The sequence below is a fragment of the Lynx canadensis genome, chromosome A2 (genome assembly GCF_007474595.2).
Source record: "Lynx canadensis isolate LIC74 chromosome A2, mLynCan4.pri.v2, whole genome shotgun sequence".
NCBI lineage: Eukaryota > Metazoa > Chordata > Mammalia > Carnivora > Felidae > Lynx > Lynx canadensis.
The window spans coordinates 90,030,405-90,049,944 of NC_044304.2; the positions used below are offsets into that span (position 1 = coordinate 90,030,405).

The 19,540-nt window shown below is 39.2% G+C and overlaps 1 protein-coding gene across 1 annotated transcript in view; it reads left to right on the forward strand.

Annotated features, from left to right (window-relative positions):
* GRM3 (glutamate metabotropic receptor 3) overlaps positions 1-19,540 on the forward strand; it is a 226,018-nt gene that overhangs the window by 440 nt on the left and 206,038 nt on the right. The gene's annotated exons all lie outside the window — the stretch shown is intronic.

The following is a 19,540-nucleotide window of genomic DNA, read 5'->3' on the forward strand; positions in this document are numbered from 1 at the left end:
TGTGCGCGCGTGTGTGCGCGCGCGCGCTCACGTCTGTGTCCCCGGGAGGCAGATTTCAGGGCACAGAGCTACGACCGGGGTGCGGGAGGTGCAGGGACTAGCTAGCGCTCGTAGACCCCCAGAGAGAGACCGGTCTCCTCAGCCAACCACCTCCAGGCTTGCTCTGGGCTCAGGATTCGGTTCTATTCGGGGGCTCCCTAGGCTTTGTGCACAGGAAGCCTTGCGTTGACTGGCTCCCACTCTGGCGGTTTCATGTGGGTGTGGAGGTTGCCAGGAGAGGTGGGCAGCGGTCAGCGGGACCTGGTCCGTGTTGCAGCCGGAACACGTTCTGCAGCCAGAAGCAGCCAGAGCTTCGCTCTCCTACAAGCACGCTTGGAAAGGAGCCCTAACTCCATGCCCTTTGCTCTTTTTGGCTTGAGCGAAAAATCGAAAAGCCAGACTGGGAGCCTATCTCTTCATCGATCTTGTTCCATTTTCTTATCTGACAGTGAGGTAACTCAGAGAGGGCGGGAGATTCGCGATCCAGAAATAGACTAGGTAATATATCCAGTAAGCTTGTTTCTTAAGGATTTCATTTAGATTTCCTTCTAGTTCCATCCCTGGGTTAACAAACGGGGAGGATTCCCTGAGATGTAACACTTTTAAGTAGGCATCTTAAGGGGACATGCCCCTGCCTTATAAGTACTTTAGAGCATTGTAAATTTTGATTAAAATATAATAAAACTGTACACTTTTAATGATCTGTGGTCAAGTGCTCGGCTAATTTGCTGATAAAGTATTTCTACTGTTATTTGAATACTGATATGTTTGAGGTAAATATAGAGATAGTTATCAGGTATATGCAGAGTTGAGGTTAATGAGAGTGGAGGGTAATGAGTTAAGGATCTCAGCAAGAGTTCATTACTTTGAGTTTCTCTGTTTAATTTTATTTGTGCTACCTACTCTTAGAACTGTTCAGTAGAGCTTTATTGTGTTTCTTTGGGAAAAATTAAGCAATGATCTGGAGAGAAACATTCGTTTACCTAAATCTAAATGTGCTTTGGTTTATCTAAATCACATATTTTAAGGCTGCCATCTGAACTCTAGTTGTTGATGTAATATATTTAATACAGGCATAACTAAAACACCTCGACTCTTATTATACTAAACTCCCTTGGATTATACAATTCCCACCCGAAGGTGTTTGGGATACTCTATTAGTTAATGATTCTGGAGTGCTGTGCCTCTTTTTTCTCAAAACAGCTTAATAGAATTTGAATAGATTTTGGAAGCTATTGCACACTGGACCTTAATAAAGTCGTATTTTCCCTTTCACAATGGCAGTGTCTTGAATTTACAAACATTTTTCACACCTGTAGATTTTAGCTGCCCATCTTTTCAGGTTCTGATCATCCAGCAGGAGTACATGGATATTTTGGCTAGACATGCCCGAAGGCTGTTTTGATTTATATTCAGAGTAACACAGGTGCTCACAATGGCAACCGAGGAAAAGAACTCTTAAAACTTATATTTTCATAAATAAAACAATGAAAATTCCAGAATGCCTCCATTCAGTGGGCTAAAACAAGGGATCAATGTTAAGAATATCACTTAGTATTGTTAAGTCCCCACTGACGCCTGCAAGAAACCTACTTTTAAAACCTCTTGTTCTGTGAGCTGGATCGTTGACAATGAAATGAAGCCTAACTCATAAAAAAAAGTATGCCAACACAAGGAATAGGTTAATTTTTGAGACGTAGGAGAAATGGGCATCTATTTAAATTGGATGGTATTTTTCACACTTGAGGGATACTTGATCAATAAGTTGAGAAAATCTATCGAAAGCTATATAAATGGAGAATTTTGTACATCGTGAAAATATCTTCTATGATCCACTCATTTGAGTTTGAGACCTTTTTAAGAAGTTGTGGTGTATACAGGAAAAGAAATGAAGGTACATCAGAGGATTTAGCCCACAATTACTAAACACATCAAAATGATAAGCCTATCTCTGATTTTATGTCAGTGCAATTCAAACTGATAAGTTGAACAAATGCACAGATAGCAAAGAATTGAGTGATCTTTATTTTTTTTTTTTTTTTTTTTTAATATTTTTTTTCAACGTTTATTTATTTTTGGGACAGAGAGACAGAGCATGAACGGGGGAGCAGAGAGAGAGGGAGACACAGAATCGGAAACAGGCTCCAGGCTCTGAGCCATCAGCCCAGAGCCCGACGCGGGCTCGAACTCACGGACCGCGAGATCGTGACCTGGCTGAAGTCGGACGCTTAACCGACTGCGCCACCCAGGCGCCCCGAGTGATCTTTATTTTTAATTAAATTTAAATTAATATTTTTGAATGAAAAAATTAGGATAACTGTCAGAATGTCACCTGTCTCACTTCTCTACTTCATGATAGGTGACCAACCAGAATTGCACAAGATTCAGGATGGTCTTATTTTCAAAGACTCCCAGCAATAACATTTTTATAATTTTACTTAGTATCTTCCCTCTTTCTTACTTCCTGTCAAACTCTTTTTTTTTTTTCAAATCAAATATTGTGTCTTTCTTGCCCAGTCCTCTAATCGAGATCATTCACAAAATGATGCATGACTTTTTTCCAGGGTCCTAGCTACCTCCTGCCAAAATATAGCCCATTGGCTTGGGATAAAAATGCTTCCATTTGTGGTTCTGCACTCAACATCATCCCAAGACAGCATTAAATAAAAGAAATGAAAATTGATACCTAATTCACATTGAAAACCAGGATTCATTTACGCATGTTGAAATATGGCCAGAGTTCCAGGGTGAGAATTGTTTCCTCCAAGGTTACTCCCCCAAAAAGGAGCAGTGGTTACTCATACTTGTGTCCTTTCCTATTTTACACTGAGTTTATTGTGCATTTTTGTCTCTTCTGAGATTCTGCTAAATGCATCCAATTCTGTATTAGATGAATTGTTGAAATTGTTCCCAAGAAGTAGCATAAAATTGTAGAAGATTATCCACCAGAATGAACACATAAAAATGAGTACAATCATAGTAATCACAGAGATAGTAGAAACTACTAGGTCATTCTTCCACTTCTAATGTAGGCTTGGTCTCCATAGCATACTGTATTTTGGAGTACTTCAGTCCAGTCTGATTTTAAATGGGTCAAGCAATGACTTCTTCTAGCACTTTTAAAAGACTATTTCACAGTCTAATAGTTTCTCCCTATTAAGAACTTTCTGTGATATTCAGCCTAATTTTCCCGTAGTTCTATTTTATCTTGTTATTTACTCCCTATTATAACCCCACTGCATCAGTTCATTCTCCTGCCTGATTTCGACCCTTCATCTAACTTTATACAGGACTTGTAGAATACAAAAGCTTAAGCAGTTACAGGAGAGTATATGAAGGAGACAGTTCTATACCTGGACATCTTTTCTCAATATTTAAGACACATGTTTGAGGTCACTGATAGCATGTGCGTGATTATGTGTCCCTAATAATTTATTTTACTAACAGAAGTGTGAGGAAATTTTTCATCTCTGCCATTAATGACCTATGTGAATATTGAGACAATCCTTCCTAAGTAATGTTCTATGTGGATGCACATTTATGAGACATTTTCATTGCAAATTCAATGTCAACAGAACCCTGTCAACACCCACACTACAAGGGAATTCTGTGACACACTGGTCTGATGCTCCACTGAGCCTCAGAAGCTGTTGTCATGTAAATTCTACTATTGAAATGAAAGTGACTTCCATAATTAATAGAATGTGCTAGGAATATAATAGTGTATATTTTAGATGCATACGTGAACATGATACACATAGTAATTCTGTTCGAATACAGTAGTCCCTTCATACTAAAAGCAATCTGAAAAAGCCTGTAATTAAGCTCAAATTCTCACTGTGCTGTATCATGAAAATAAGCTCAAATCATGCATATATCTGTATGGAACATATTTAGATGTATGGAGGTACCATATGTGAAGGTTAATTTAAAAATAGAAAAGCCTGAAATAACTACCGGAGAGAAAGAGGTTTTTTTTGCTCACTTAAAATCTGGTTCCAAGACCTCCATGTGTAGGCTTCTTTTAAGATTCTGAAGCAAGTATCTTGGTAGACTCACCATCCCACTCAATTGTCTCCAAGTCCCAGGCATTGAAATGCAAGCCCTGCTGGATAGTAGACGAGTAAATGATAATCAGGAAGTAAGTTCGTAGGTTACACTTGGCAAATTCAGAAAATAAAGGACTAAGAGTAAGGTGAATCAGCAGCTACAGAAATTTAGTGCTGTCTTCTTTTCTACATGGCAAGCACTAGATTGTGTGTGGAAACATTTGTGTGAATTAAGTTACGGGAACAGTAAGGGAAGTGGCCTTCCCAAACCGAATATGTTAATAGAGGTAAATTAGACTGCATGGAATAAATAATTTTTCAACTAGTATTCTCCCTCTGGAAGCCCAAAAGTATCTTTATCGTGCCATTCATCTCATGGAGTATCCTCAAAATGATTTCCTTAGAACAAAGGGGAAATCAATTTTCCTGTTATAGGGACTGTAGACTATCAATATACTTGGGACTTCTCTCTGGGACAGAGACCTTCTAGAAGTCTGTGTCTACAAAGAATCTATTTCCTCCCGAAATCAGTAATCTTTTTATGGAACTGGAAATGACACACTGTGCAGAGAAATAAATTCGGAAACATGCAGATATTATCTATACAAGCACAGACAAAAAACATCATGTTTGAAAGTAAAACCATAATATAAGTGTCTCCACAGAAAGTCTGAGGTAGCTCTCATTTTTAACTCCTTGTCAGAATTTGCTTCACCATCACTGCCTATGCACCACTATACACACCCACCCACGCCATTCCAAGGAGATGAAAATTTCAAAACTATGATGCAGTTAAAAAAATGCAACTTGTCAGTGCAGCATGGAGCATTAAGACTGTAACAATTGAAGAGACTCCTCTAAAAAAGCAGATACCATCAGGAAAAAAAAAAAGGTGCCATCAGGGAAGCAGTAGGTCAATAAATATTTATCAGGGAATTTTTATAACCACTGGACGTCATGCACGGGAACACAAAAAATGTTCCAATGCACACAAAATTCCACAAACATGTGAAGTTCAAGAACTCCAAAAATCAAACTTGAAACTCTAGAATACAAAGAGGCTACCAAAATATCAACTGAATGAAAAGCCTCTTCCTTCATTTAACAGACCTATTGGGATTTGAAATTTCAAATAGGAATGTATTTGAGACAGTGCTACATGTTGTCAGGTGACAAAACTAGCAATATATCATAAAATGGATAATTGATGACCAACTGCCATGTGCCAAGTTTTCCACGAAACATTCCATGGATTATCTGATTTAATTCATAAGAACCCTGTGAGGCACCCCACTGTGATCTCCATTTCACTCAGGAAGGGAAGCCCAGAGAGATAAAGTAATTTCCTCCAGTTCAGGTATAAACTGAAATTCAAAACTTAGGATCTTACCCCAAGTTCTAGTCTGTTTACTGCTAAGCTAACACCGCCTCCCAATTGATGTTTTACTGGATGCATTTCATTCAACAGTTATTTCGAGTATCAAGTTGAGGGACATACTTTGGTGCTCAGGAAAACCCACCAGTGAAAGAGAACCCACAAAGCACCCCCCTGCAGCCCTTACACTCCCCCAACAGACGCGATATCTTCAAGGGGCAAAGAAATGCACATGGAAGATAAACTAAAATATGATTTGGAATTCATCAGAACTCGGGAAAAAATTATAGCACCAGAAAAGTCTATGAAGACAAATGTTTATTAACACCTGAGAAATCAACACCAGGTTGAACATGTGAGCAAAATGTATTTCCCAGAGCCTGATTCGATGAACTCACAATCAGCACAACTAAATACAGTGGCAAAGATAGTCTCATGAAAAGTCCCATGAGGGAATCGCGTTTTTGCTTGTTAAAGGCTAAAATGCTCAGGTTTCTCTCCTCTTTACAACCTACCGACGTCCTTCCAGGAAAACAAGCTGATAAAAATACCTTGTAGACTAGTAAAAATTTGAAATTTCCTTACCCAGCTGAAATAGTCATTCATCATTTACCTAGGAAATTCTCAACGTGTTACACATTTTGGCATTTATTCATAATGCATACAACAACTTGAGAAAGGACAAGGTCAAGGGTTTCAAGTTTTAAATACACTAAGGACGGGAGATGCCAAGTGACCTGCTGGTTTTTCCAAAGACTCAGTCAGTAGAAATGCTCTGGGAAAATCCACATATGATTCCCTGACCTTGGTGCTTTCCCACAGGCAGGAAACCTGCTGTCTTGATTACGTGAATTTATAATTCATTCCAGACAACCCAAGAGCTCAAATAGGAGTCTTTACTTGAAAGTCTTTCTCTGATTTGTGATTTGTACTGTGGTATTTTACAGACATAAAAAATGAATGGATATCCCATATCTGTCCCTCCATCTGGCACAGACTGTTTCATTTGATTGTTAATATATAGCCGATAGATTATTAGCAATATTTTATATTTTGCTTAACAATTTCGGTGCACCATGTGTTGTTGGTGAATATAAATAATATAAACTTCTTTCACGAATATGTTGAAATACTTGCCGACTTAGGAGGTGGCACTGCAAGGTCAGAAACAGTTGGCATTTGGAACTGCCTCAAGGAGAAGAAGATCTGGGGAACATAGTTAGCTCTTTCTATTGTGAAGCATCTTATCTTTCATAAAGAGGCAAAGACCCTCCACATTCTGAGGCATTAATCAGAATATATCTGATATATCTTGGTGACCAGAGCATACCTCACTTCAGAATTAATAAAGAGCCAAAACATGGAACTTTGATTACTGATATGTCTCCTCCACGGATTTTGCTTAAGGACTGCCCTTGGGGAAACTGCTTTGTGTAATGTGAAAAGCCCTACCCCTTTCAAGAAAAATGTCTTCCGCTACCTGCCGTGATTCAATCAACTCTCTGAATTTTAAGCTAAATTATTTCATCCCCAAAGTACAAAAGACTCTATGTTTCAAGGTCCACATAGTTCATCAACCTTCCAATGCCATGAATTTATAGGTTCATTTTTTTCAGAAAAGCTAACATCACCCAGTTTGGTGGGGAGTGGCAGGGTGCCTACATCATAATTTTGCCTAAGAAATGGCCTTCTTTGGCTCTCAGTTCCCAAACTAACAGGATGCAGAAATTTTAGAAGAAAGAGACCTCCATTGTGGTTAGTGAACAAAGGAAGCCCTGGATGGATGAGATTGAGGCCTTATTGAGTGCTCATCTTGTCCCCCCTTTTTTTTTCCTTCTAAAATCCTAAAACTGTATTTGTTGCTATGTAATATAGGGAGGGAATCTGCTAATTTTAAGTGTGTTCCTAAGATGGAAAAGGTTGGAACAGGTGAAGTAGGGGAGAATAAGAAAGTTTAAGGGCAAAGTCAGAGGTCCCCTCTCTCTGTCCTTCCCACCCTCCCATCTACAACACAACAATAATCATCTTGATTCTACTGCAAATTGTGTTTATCCAATTACTGTTTATCTGCATTAGAATCATTTCGAAGTTTACTTAAAATGAAGAATTCTGGGGCAGATGTGTCCCAGACTGATGTCCTTTAGCTTGGGGTTTAGCAATATATGTATTAAATGTCTTTCCAGATTATTCTCATGTACACTCAAGCCTCAGAAGTACTACTGTCTCAGTCTGCTTGGGCTGCTAGAACAAAATACTATAGACGGGGTGGCTTAAAGAAGACATAATTCTCCTAATTCTGGAGGCTGGGAAGCCCAAGGTCAAGGTGCCCAGCAGATTTGGTTGCTGGTGACAGCCCACTTCTTGAAGGACCACCTTTCACCTGGTGAAGACAGAGAGTTCTGGTCTCTTTTCCTCTTCTTTACAAAGATGCTAATCCCAGAATGGGAGCCCATCCTTGTCATCTCACCTAAACCTAATTACAGCCCAAAGGTCCCACCTCCAAATACAATCACATTGGAATTAGGGTTTCAACAGATGAATTTGGGGTGAGAGAGGAGGACACAAACATTCAGCCCATAACAATTAGACATAGAATGATGGTCATACAGAGAACACCCAATGAATCACTCTACGCAATTATTCCCCACCGCAAGTCCACTCTAATTAGATTAACCAGTTGTCTACAATCAATTCTGCAAGCCAGAGTATTAATTAATTAATTAATTAAGCTCAACTAATGAAGCACAGTCCCCATGAGTCGTGTGAATAGATTCATTTTCTGGAAACCTCATATTGTTTTCATTGCAAGGAAATTTTTCTTTCATTACCTATAGCAAATTCTACTAAGATACACAACTTGATGCATATTTATTAAAATGTGGGAAAGGGAGGTTACTGGCTTTAAAGAGTATTATCAAGGAAAACATTAGATTTATAAGAATAGAAACGCTTCTTGATTCAGGTTAGCGCACACTTAAAACTCAAATTGCCTTTATCACTATATCCCTGTGAGCTGGGGGATGTGGGAAAACATCATTTTGTCACAGCTCTCCCCATTGCCCTCCGGATCTGCAGAGCGGGTGAAAATTAAAAAAAAAAAAAAAAAAAAAAAAAAAAAAACCAACTCATTTGGCAACTTCTTATCCATTCTCCACTCAGCTTCTACTTCGTTCAAGTGAATGGTTGCTTGGCTGAAGGCGTCACTCCTCACAAACACTGCCAAAGATAGTTTCCTAAGCAGCGTCCGGAGCCACATGGGAAAAAAACTGAAGAGGGAATGAGGGATGGGCAGCAGGGGGTTGGGGAGGCCTAGGCTGGGCCACCAGCTTCACTTCCTAGGGGGTCTGAGCAACCTCTTTGTGTTGCCTTGCATTCCACACTTAATAACTGACTTCATGAAGTGAAAAGCAATAAAAAAAAAAAAAAAAAAAAAAAGATCACATTTCCCCACTCTTCCCAATATGAAAAAACATTTGAATTGTTAAAGCTCAGGCTGTCTCAGGCACAAAAATGTTAAATTGCTGGAAGTTACACTGTGTCCCTGGCAGAGCATGGCTTCCTTACCCACTGTGGTGCTTACAGCTCTTATACTGATAACGGCCCTTCTTCCACTGACACAGAGTTCTGTCCAGCTCAAGCTAAAAGCCCAGCAGCACCCCAAACCAGTGTCTTCCTTCTTAGTTCCAGATGCTAGCAGGAACACCCTCATTTCCCCAGAAAGTGGTTTAAAATATTAGAATTGCCAATGACCTTTCTGTTTGGTCCTCTGTCGATCCTTCCTTCATAACTCATCTTGGGCACGTCTTTTTTCTCTACTACCAGTGCCAAAACCTTAGCCCTTGTCTTTCAATCTTCTGTAGCAGTTTATCTCCTCCAGTCTCTCCATCTTCGTTTTTATTTATTTGCCAGACATTTAACAGGTGCCTACTGTGGGTCCAGTCACTGTTCTAGAGATAGTGTAGCAGTGAAGGACAAGAGAGTTTAGAAGGACTTTTCTTCTCATTCAGCTTACACTAAATAGAGTCAGACCATAAGCAAGCGAACTAAGGTGCTGTACAGAAAATATAGTGATGTGAGGAAATGATAAAATATCACGACATCATGATGTATAAAAATGGAGGTGGGGATTTGGAAAAGGCAACATTCAGCTACCAGTTGAATTTTGATTTGTAACTGACTTTTACATTCCATTGCCTGGTTTAAAAGGCATTAAAGAGCAGCTTGTCAATTGAGAAGGCAGTTTGAACTTCCCAACTTGGCCATCAAGATTTTCTACAAGCACATTTCCCATGTATCTTTCCAACCTTTCTTTCTCAAGGGGATCCCCTCCTGTACCCAGATTTTCTGTTAGTACACAAAATAGACCTTTGAGCATCTTTATGGTCACAAGTCCATTTAGAACGTGTTTCCACTTCTTTTCTATGAACCTGCGTTTTAAGGCAAGTTTCAAATCTCCCCTTATCTAAGTCCATACTAATGCTGCTTATGTTTGTCCTTCCAAAGCCATTTTTATCCACAACGGTCGTGTGATCCTCATCAGATACGGGCTTCACCAGTGAAACACTGTTTTGACCTGAGTAATAGGTAGCAAGACCACTAATTTGTGGAATAAAATCAGAAGGCAAATTTACTGCCATTTCTCATTGCCCCTTTAAAATGCATTCAGTAAAATATAACATACTTGGATGTGTTTTAACGATAAGCCTTAATGACAAACAAACTCCATTCAAAAATTAGTAAGCGTGGACCAATATAATAATGACAACTTTGAACTTTCAAGTTGAGCCTTCTCTCTGTCTGCAACAGGAGCCTATTTCAAATGGGAAGTTGAGAACGAAAGCTCTCTACCTTCTCAGGTTCTCTTCCACCCTTCCTTGTTTCTCTTACTAACTCAAGCTCTGACTCTTCCAAAGTTGGGGTGGAAGGAGAGCTTCGGCACAACAGGTTAGCAAAACAAGAAATTCTTATCTGACAGGGGTGCCTGGGTGCCTCAGTCAGTGGAGTTACTGACACTTGATTTCGGCTCAGGTCATGATCTCGTGGTTCCTGGGTTCGTACCCCATAGGATTCTCTGTCTCCTTCTTTCTCTGCCTCACCCCTCTGCTCATGCTCTATTTCTCTCAAACAAACAAACAAACAAACAAACATTAAGAAAAGAAATTCTTATCTGACAGGTTTCATATTCTCTGGGCCCCCAGATTGTTAAGGCTGACTCCCTCAAAGTGAGTGTGCGTGTATGCGTGTGTTTTGAGACTACTTTGTTCATTGCTGAGGGTCTTAACCTCCGTTTCCTTGACACAAATTTCCCTTTGCTGAACCATACCCCTTTAGCACCTGCTCTTTCTGCAAGACACTCTACACAGGCTCATTGTTGAGGTCTCATTGGCCCTCCAGCCCTTTCTCTGGGGTTAGGTCTCTCTCCCTCTCTCTGTCCCTCCCCTGCTTTGGTTCACAAACACACTAACATGTTGTTGCAGGAACAACCCTAGGCATGTGGACGAGTCCCGGTGCTGCAGTATTTTATTGTGGCTCCACTGCTGAAGCATCTCAATATCTCATCCTTCTCTTATCCTCTGCATTTCCCAGTCTGGAGTCAGACCTAGCCCATTTTGTGAGGCTATATGCTTTGGGGCACATAAGCATCTCCTGATACTCTCTCTCTTCTGAACATACTTTGACCATATTTGACATAATGAATGTAGTGCATTTGCTTTCTTAGATGTCTGTGGTTTCTAATTCAGCTGTGAATTTAGCAAAGTGCCTTGTACGGATAGATGCTTGTGGGATGTGTGAGTATGGTAATAAATTCAAAGTAAAAAAGCCTCTAACTTTTTATGACCCAGAAAAATGTTTTTTTATGGGGCTACCTGTATGAAGACTTACAGAAATCAATGCCTATGAAATAATTTAAGAGGTGGCTAGAACATCCATCTGTCTTGCCTAGAATTAGCTCCAAAAGGACAAAGATCTTGCCTTTTTTCAGCAGTCTATAATAATGAATGGTACATACAATGATACCTAACACATATTTAACGAATGAAGGAATCTATTTTAAAGTTTTATTTACTCCCTGAGTATCTTTGCTGAAATATTAACATCAATTTCCCCCCTTCATCTATTATGCTTTGAAAGTACGAAATATTGTTACAATCTTAATTTTATTCCATAAATGATATCATTTTCCTAAAGGCATTTTGGATCACCAACAAATAACTCCTTATAAAAATTTTAAGATTTGGCATGTAAAGTAACATCAGTTTAATTAAATAAGCCTATACTGAAGGCCCACTACTTTTCAAGCACTGGGCAAGGCATTGCGGAGAAGAGGATGAAAAAGGAATCATTGTCTCCCTAAGAATTTAAAATCTTGTAGAAGAGATGAGATATGTATGTAACTATAGTAACAGGCAAATTCAGGAGCTCACTTCTAAGACCCCTGAGTGGATAATAATACTTCTGCTTGATATAAATGTAGAAAGTATCATGTAAAAAAAAAATTGCTTCTGTGTTGGACCTTGAAAACGGTTAAGATTTCAGGAAGTGGAGAAAGTCATTCTAGACCTATGCAAAGGGCAGAGATGCGGTCTGTGGATATGCTTGGGGAAGTGTACGTGAACTGGCTGAGTTTAAGGGTAGGTCTACCCTCAAGGGAGGTGGTAAAACTGTAAGAGCAGGTGGCATAATGGCTAATAATTCTCCTACAGGCAGAGGGAAACCTCTGAGAACATTTGAGCACGGGAATCTGAAAGCCCCACGTGAAGATAAATATGAGGAAATAAAGGTTTAGGAGTCGGGAGATGAGCTGGCCCATTACGGCAACAGGTGAAGGGTAATGATGGCCCCAACTAGGGCAGCGGCAAGGGAAATAGAAAACACGTATGCATCTAATGGACACAAAGATGAATAGCACCTAGTAGGTAGGAATTAGCAGTTGGGTGACAAACACCAGCAAAAACAATTAAGCTAATCATTTTCCTCTTTCCACCAGAAACAACATGCTCTTTCAAATCCCTGCTTTAATAAAGGACAGGAGGCTTGAACAAATGGTTATTTTTTTTAGAAACTTGGGTCAAAAGAAGATTGTAATAACCCAAGTAATAACTATTTGCAAACAAGACAGAAATGAAGTCATTATTTTCTGCGTGGTTATGATTTGATAGAATTTATCCACGGACAGTGGGTGAAGCCACCCTGCTTTCTCGCCAAGCCTCTCCAAGAGCCACCCACTGGCCTCCTTGACCCTAGCTTACCCCTCAAATCTATCCACCAGGCGAAAGCCACAATTATCTTAATATAAATCTGAGCATGTTACTCTCTGCTCAAAACTCTCCAAAGATTTTTCCATTGCTCTTGGGATAATCAAACCGTGCTTCACCTGGCCCGCTATGATCCGCATGTGCCTCCAGCTGTGTCTCATCCCTTTCAACCCACTTCTTCCAATCAAACTGAACAGCTTGCTTGCCTTGCCCTCTCCTCTCGCTTCCCCCTCCCCTTCTCCCAGCCTGGGCAACTTCCCAGAGCACTGCCCCACTCAATTAGAATGTTCAGGGCTCAATTAGAATTCTGTACCACTCGTGACCTCTTCTGGTAGGTTATTTCTTGCTGCGCACACACCAGGCTGCCTGCACCTCCCTTCGTCATGCGTTATTATCATCACCTATGTCCCCACGGTAGTCTTTAGAGCTAAAAAGACAGAGATCAGGCTTGCTTATTCACAGTTGTATCTCTATTGGCCAACAGAGCGAGTATCACGTAGGAAAAAATCTATAAATATTTATTGAATAAATGGAGTCGTGGATAATTAAATCACTCTGGAGCTCATTTTCCTCATCTTTAATTGGGTATTGATTTTTAAGATGCCTTTCGTCACATATTTTAAGTAACCTTTGTCAATAAAGACAGTTCAGCATCCCAAGTCAGAACCAGTAGACTCAAAAACCAACGGGTCCTGTTTAAAATTTATATTTATTTACTGTCTAAATAGCAAAATCAGTAATAATGCTAGTGATATGTTTCCTTATTCCTCAACCTGTCCTCATTTTGCAAACATTTCTCCTCTTTCGGTCGCCTTAAACGGTGAAGTGTGAGTAGCAAAGAATAGAGGCAGATGATCACGAAAACTTTGCAAGAAAGTCAGCTTCCAGGCAGATTTCCTCCTCGGAATTTTCGTAAATGGAAACACATTTCAGACATTTTCATAAGAGGATCCACAAATCTCATTTGATTATACTAGTTCCCACCAGCTTTCGTGAACAACACCCCAAGGTGTTCCATTTGATACAAACTATTACAATACTTCTTAAGATAAAATAAATGTGGTTCACACATTCTCCACAGCATTCCTAGGAGAATAAGAACACTGTCGAGTAACAACAACTTCTACTGAGTACTTATTACACACCAGGTGCTGTTTATTGCTTTACCTATATTAACTCATTTCGTTCTGACACCAGTCCTATGAGATGTGTAACATTATGATTCCCGTTTTACAGAGGATTAAACTGAGGCACTCTCACAAGTAGACATAATAAGGATACAGCTAGGATCTGGCCCCCACAGTTTTAGCTCATGAACTTGACTAGTTGACTATACTGCCTCTCTTGTGAAATCCTCCCGAACTAGAATCTTTAATATGCAAACACCATTTGGAAGAATTATCTTTTATTCCCTCACTTGAAAATCAAAAACAACTGAAAACCTAGTGACACTCTGAGCTCTTTGTAGAAAATAAAAATCAGTAGGATGGTCAAATATTGGCTCAACTTGCCCATTTTATTGAGCAGAATATTAAACTGTTTGCCTTCCTTACTTTAACTTAAAGCCTTCTCATTCTAGTAGCTTAAGAGTCAGATGCAACTAAAAGAACCATTCTCAAGCCTTTATTTCCTCAAAAAAACCTGCTCTTTTCATCTTCAGAATTTGTCCACAGCTTGAAAAGGCAGAACGACAATGCTCTAAATCTTCTGTTAAAAGAAATAGAATTTCAAGTAAAAAGAAAAAAATTACTTCTTTTATTTTCCAGGGGGGAAAATCTCAGATTTCTTTTGTATGAAAAAATAATTGATACATTGGTGAAACCGGTGAGCAGGAAATTGTCCTACTTTCTTCCTTTTTCTGTCCATCCAGCTCTCAGAGTAGGTGTGTTTACATGTATCTAATCCTTAAATTGATTTATTAAGCTGAGTCTACAAGTTAAAAACGAAGAGGTCCTGAGAAGATAATTACAGGAATACAAATCAAGAGACACAACTTTGAAGAATAGTAATTGTGCTTCTTGAAACTGACCTTAAATCCCTAAGAGGAGGAAGAACAGATTAAAGCAACCTTTTCTCTCTATTCAGAAGTGATGGCGAATTAATTGTGCAGTTTAGCTGAACTTTGCTTTTCCTTGTATCCTAGGAGAAGATCTCTGACAGACTGGGAATTTTTGCTTGTTTGTAAGGTAAACTCACTATCTAGAGACGGTTCTTAATAGCACATGGTCTCATTGGAAAACCCTGATTCCCAAAACAAACAAAGACGAAAATATGAATGTAATAATCATCCATTGGCAAAAGGGAAAAAGAAAATAGGATGTTTGAAAATATTTATTTTGATAACTTAGTTTTAAGTAATCCCTAAGAAAAACCCTCGCCAACATCAGCAGTCTGACTTCAGGATCCAAACTCGCTCATCCCTGAAGAGGTAGAAGGCTTGTGTCTTACGTGGCTTCATAGTTATTTTGATTACAGTAGCACTTAGTGAACATTTTATCTATTTTTGGTTTATCAACTAATCCGCGCAGTTCTATCAAAGAGAAGATTCCAGCATTTGCAGATAAACAGCAACACTGTTAAGTGTTCGTTTTGATAGTAAGAATTAAAGCATTAGGTCTAGCATGGAAACAGGATGGCTATTTCCCTGCGTGAACATCCATTTCACTTAGCTAGTTAATGTTACCTTATGATGCTAATTCTGTAGCTCCCTTCGTTTAATCATGATAGATTTATTCATCCATTCAACAGCTGTTAACTAAGCACGTATCCTATTTGTACTACGTTAGACACTGGCAAGCAAAACATTGAACAAACAAAAAATGGTCTCTGCCCTCAAAGATCTTTATTTGCCATTTGAGAATTCTACGTTTTAAGATTTTTTAGAAAGTGTAAGTGGCATCATAATCCACGTAATTTTTCAGGCAGAAGCGAGACAAGAAGTCTACAGGAAAAGACATGTGCTTCTTTGGGCTTTCCTAAAAGAATGCCAGGGACTTAAGAGTTGCCCCAAATGAAGTGCCTTTCCTTTTTCTCTTGGTAACAAGATTTGCTTAATGCTTTCAAAAAGGAGCACGTGTTGCAGGGTAACATACACAGGTGATGACTAAGGGATGTGCTGCGGTGACGTCCTTAACACATCATCAGTCCAAGTGAAAATGCCTCCGCTTACTTTCACTCAATTTTGGCAACCATCTTCTTCCCAGAAACTTTGAGTTCCTTCTGTATGTGTCTGACCATGTAGTAGGCGCTGGGTGTCTGTAGACTGGACTTCAAGTTACTCATGGTCCTATTGTACAGCATTTCTAGAAATAAATCACTTGTGTAGTCTTTACCTTATTAAGGACAAAATGCTCAGGATGCTTAAATATTCCAGAGGTCTGGGCCGCCTGGTAGCTCCACAGGTTAAGCGCCCGACACTGGTTGTAGCTCAGGTCATGATCTCTCGGTTTCTGGGTTCGAGCCCCGCATCAGGCTCTGCAATGGCAGCAAGGAGCCTGCTTGGGACTATCTCTCTCATCCTCTCTCTATACATCCCCTATTATGTCTCTGTCTCTCTCAAAAATAAATAACTTTAAAAAAAAAAACAAGAGGTACTCAATAGAATGTAGACTCAAAAAAAAAAAAAAACCCACATTTTCTAAAGTTATTTTCCTGAGGTTAAAAAGAACTTGGTACAATGATGAAAACAAAGTATTCTTGGACAATTTTTAAAAACGTAATCTGAGTCAAATGGCACTCAGACATATACATGGGGCCAATTAAGACTTTACAGAATAAAAAGCATTTTTGCTGTCAATGTTGTTCTGAAATTAATCGCAAAATGTGTTTTTTCAGTGACATCAAAAATCATAAACTAATCAATAAATCAACTAAGGCTAGAAACCACCAGCTTGTAAATTGATTTACTATCTATTTTAATTCCTCCATAGAGGAATATAATAGGCACTTTCCTTTCACAGTTTAATGTTTCCAAAATTGAGATATAATTCAATTTATGTGCACATTTTATGTAATAATATTTCTTTTCCAAAAAGCCATTCTCAAATTCAGGGTGAATCTTATAATGAATAGTGACAGATTTAAAGAAAGACATTAGTTGCAGGCCCACTAAATGCCCATCTTACAAACTCTATGCTCCATAATAAGTGTAAATATTTGAATCCAATTTACTTTTAAATGTTTCACATTTTGCTACAAATGGAACAATCAACAGTCTTTCATCAAAATCCACTATCACTTTCTGTGAAATACCTCATCACCAGAATCAGAAATTATCTCTTCACACTTTCATGATCTCTGCTTGAAAGTAAGAATTGTTTCTTATTAATCTCTATACATTTCTTATAGGGAGAGCCATGTCCTGGTCATTTTTGTAGCACTGGAGTCCATAATAATGCCTTAAAAATAGTAAATGTTGAATGAATGAATGAATGAATGAATGAAAGAAGGAATGAGGAAATAAAGACATTGGACATAAAGAGCTTTCAATAAATACTAGTTGAATTACAATGAGGTACCAAAGGAAATAAATGCTAACGCAAAAAATTATTTTGATATTTGATTTTATGTGTATCTAAGGCCTGCGTATCTTCAAGAGTCTTAGTATGTCCATTGTTGGCTCAAAGTTACTTCTCATATACCCAACTATTTGTATGATATGGTCTATTAAAAAAATGTGTCATGTCTCACTTTAATCTTAAGGATGACTGTTTGAAAAGAATTCATTCAAAACACAACCCTCTTCAGTGATTACTTTTTACACATATTCTAATATTAAATTCTTTTAATGTATCCTTACCTTTACACTTGAACATCGACATACCTCACCGCTAACACCCATGACAATCACCAAACCTAGCATTTGGTTTTTAAACAGAACTCATCCATTCAGACTTCTTGCTATCATTTCTTGTTTATATTACAGTTCTTCCCCTGATGAGTTAAAATAGTTAAATTCAAAATTTGAGTTAAGTTCAAAAACTGCCTCAATACGGGGCTAGTACAAAGAAATATTTAATGCAACTAGTGAAAAGTAAACAGTTTTTTCTTCAAATGCTCAGTGACCTCTAAACTAGAAATTTTAAAAGAATTTTAAGTTATTTATCTAATAGCAGAGACTATTTTGCCAATGAGATCTCTCGGGGTATAAATGTAAACAGGCAAGGGGTGCCTGGGTGGCTCTGTTGCCTAAGTGTCCAACTTCGGCTCAGGTCATGATCTCACGGTTCGTGGGTTCAACCCTCGTGTCGGGTTCTAATGCAGACAGCTCAGAGCCTAGAACCTGCTTCAGATTCTGTGTTTCCCCTCTCTCTGCCCCTCCCCTGCTTTCTCTGTCTCTGTCAAATCTCAAAAATAATGAAACGTTAAAGAAATTATTAAAAAAAAATGTAAACAGTCAAGAATAAAGGCTCTCGGGGCGCCTGGGTGGCGCAGTCGGTTAAGCGTCCGACTTCAGCCAGGTCACGATCTCGCGGTCCGTGAGTTCGAGCCCCGCGTCAGGCTCTGGGCTGATGGCTCGGAGCCTGGAGCCTGTTTCCGATTCTGTGTCTCCCTCTCTCTCTGCCCCTCACCCGTTCATGCTCTGTCTCTCTCTGTCCCAAAAATAAATAAAAAACGTTGAAAAAAAATTAAAAAAAAATAAAAAAAAATAAAGGCTCTCAAACCAAGCTCTGTACTAGTGGTATTTATAGGTCACACACAAAAAAGGAGGAACCAAAAGATGCAGATAAGTGCTGGTGACTGAAGTAAGAGGCAGGACAAGAGAAAATGGGGATCATGAAATCAAAGAAGAAAGTCTTCTGATAAGGCAGTGGTCACAGTACTGATGCTACTGAGAGGACGACTTAGCTGACGAAATTGACAGGATCAATGCTTTAGCATCTTGATCGTAGAAATTAATGAGACCAATGCAGTTGGCATCTTAAAAGCCATCGGAAGTTACCATGGAGTTGGGAGATAGAAAACTATTTGGAGGGGAATGAGTTGAAAATTGGATTTGAGGAAACAAATAGTTATTACTCCTTGTTAGTACAGCTCTGGAGGAGTGGGCAGGGCAAGGCAACAGAGCAGAACATGGGTTAAAAGACAACGTACAAATGTTTCCTAACTTTGGCTCAACTGTGTAACATAAAGATGAGATTTAAGTAGCCATCTTGGGGCCAGATCCAAAGGCCTCACAGACCTTGTTAAGAATTTTGTTGTGAGATTTTGGGCTTAGAGTGATGATAAGCCATTCAAGTTCCCGCACATGTGCCGTTCATGACCTAGTGCAGGAGAGAGAGATTAATCGAATGTCTCAAATAAACATAAAATTGTAACTTCCATGCACGCTAAAAAATAAAAGATATGCCATGCTGTGGGAACACCTAATAAGAGGGTCTGATATCACAGAAGTCAGGCTTCCATGAAAAAGTGACAACTGGAGAATGAGTAAATGGAGAGGAAATAAAGCTGTATTTGGCGGGCGGAGCGGAAGCACAGATCGTGTGAAAGCAGACAGTATGGCATCTAGGAGGAACTGAAAGGCCACTGTGACTGCAATATTGAGATCCGGGAGCAGCACTGTCCATGTTGAGAGTTGTCCTTAGCCTAAAAACAATGGGAGATTGTTCAAGTACTTAACAACAGAAGCTGGGTCATACATCCTTGTATGAAAAAAGCCCACTGGAATATGGAGAATGGATCGGGGTGGAGGGGTCTGAATGGATGCAGGTACACCAGTTCATAGGACTTTTGTAATTGTACAGAACACACATGATGGTAGCACCAGTAGGAATGATGAGGAGTAGATAGTCTAAAGAAAAATTTTACAAATTAAAAAC